The sequence below is a fragment of the Myotis davidii genome, unplaced genomic scaffold (genome assembly GCF_000327345.1).
Source record: "Myotis davidii unplaced genomic scaffold, ASM32734v1 scaffold1693, whole genome shotgun sequence".
Taxonomy (NCBI): Eukaryota; Metazoa; Chordata; class Mammalia; order Chiroptera; family Vespertilionidae; genus Myotis; species Myotis davidii.
In genome coordinates, this window is record NW_006284386.1 from 63324 (window position 1) to 65150 (window position 1827).

General features: G+C 39.9%; 1 pseudogene; it reads left to right on the forward strand.

Annotated features, from left to right (window-relative positions):
• Positions 1-1192, forward strand: part of LOC102754757 — a 25601-nt pseudogene extending 24409 nt beyond the window's left edge.
• Positions 1193-1827: the final 635 nt, after the last annotated feature.

Genomic DNA, 1827 nt, shown 5'->3' on the forward strand with positions numbered 1-1827 from the left:
AGTAGGGCGAGAAAGGAAAAAGCAAAGTTGGGGACATGTTGGAAAAAGCTGCTGAGTTGTTGATGAGCTGTTTCTGAGTCTGTGCCAGTGACACTCGTGCTGGTATAGAGGATTCTAAGAAGTGGAGGGTGCTGTTTCTGGTGAACCCGTTATTCAAGATTTACTTTAAGATCAACAAACTCCATTTGTGTAAACTTCTCATCAGAGCCATTGACAGCTCAGATCTGAAAGAAGATTATAGCACAGCACAGAGAGTAACATACAGGTACTATGTTGGACGAAAGGCCATGTTTGATAGTGACTTTAAACAAGGTATGTTGAGTGACTTTAAACAAGCCAAGGAGTACCTGTCCTTTGCCTTTGAGCACTGTCACCGTTTAAGTCAGAAGAACAAAAGGATGATTTTGATATATTTACTCCCAATAAAAATGCTGTTGGGTCATATGCCAACCATTGAGATTTTGAAAAAGTATCATCTCATGCAGTTTGCTGAAGTAACCAGAGCTGTAAGTGAAGGCAATCTCCTTTTATTGAACGAGGCTCTAGTGAAGCATGAGACCTTTATTCGCTGTGGGATCTTCCTTATCCTTGAAAAGCTGAAGATCATCACCTACAGGAATCTTTTTAAGAAAGTGTACTTGTTACTCAAAACACACCAGTTATCTCTGGATGCTTTGAAATTCATGCAAGTGGAAGACATGGACATCGAGAAGTCCAGTGTATTCTAGCCAACCTGATATACATGGGTCACATCAAAGGCTATATATCACATCAGCATCAGAAGCTAGTTGTTAGCAAGCAAAATCCATTTCTTCTGCCCTCTATAGTGTGTTGAATGTATAAACACCTGTTCCTCTGGTGTTTATCTTACTGATGAAATCAGCACTTTGCCAGGACGTTACTTTCTTCAGCCGGAATCTCTTTGGGGCCTCTTCTCTCAGGGATGTTGAGACTGAGTTCCCCGCATTCACAGCCACCTTGACATTCTCTCATCGCTCATTACTAATGTCGACCTCACGGAGACTTGGAATTTCTTTTTCAAATGTTGCAGACCCTCCTTTGACTCTGGAGCATTGGAGAAACTTCTGTGAAGGAGGCTCTTCCCCAAGGCAGCTACAGTTTACTTCTCCTAAGAGTTATGCACAAGTGCAATTTTTAATATAATTTTTCTACATAAAAGGCATTCTGAATTAAAAAAAGATAATGATCTAATATGTGTATAAGTATAGTAGATTCTCAATAAATAGTAGTTGCTTTTATAGTATAGCATCTCCATTAGTGGAGGAGGAGGACTGGGAAGCTAAAAGAAAACTAAATGGAATAAAGAAAATAAAATTGTAATTCAAACAAAATCAGGAAGCCAAGTTCAACAGAGAGCAAGACACCCAACATTCTACTTCTATTCAGTATTTGCAACAAGTATAGTTGCAGTTATTTTTTAAGTTTTTGTTATTTGTGTAATAAGGGAAGGAGCTAAATAATGTGGCAAAATCCAAAATGGTTAAGAGTTCTGGCGCATGTGACAGGAAAAGTCAAGAAATATAAGGGCTATCTGGGTGGTTTATTGCTCTATTTCAAGGGTTGTGGGGAGCCCATATAGGGTTAAGCCTCAGACTGACGTGTTGGCAAAGTCACAAACAGTTCTTCCGAGTCTTAAACAACCCAATCTGAGAGGTGGCCACTGATTTATAAGCGCTGTCATTTAAAAAATAAGAATGGGGGAATTTGCCGGAAGCCGGTCCACCCTTGCTGCTTGACACAGTCACTGCAGGGAAGAAACATCTGTACAGCTTATGTTTCAAGGGACCTGGCGTATATGATATATGT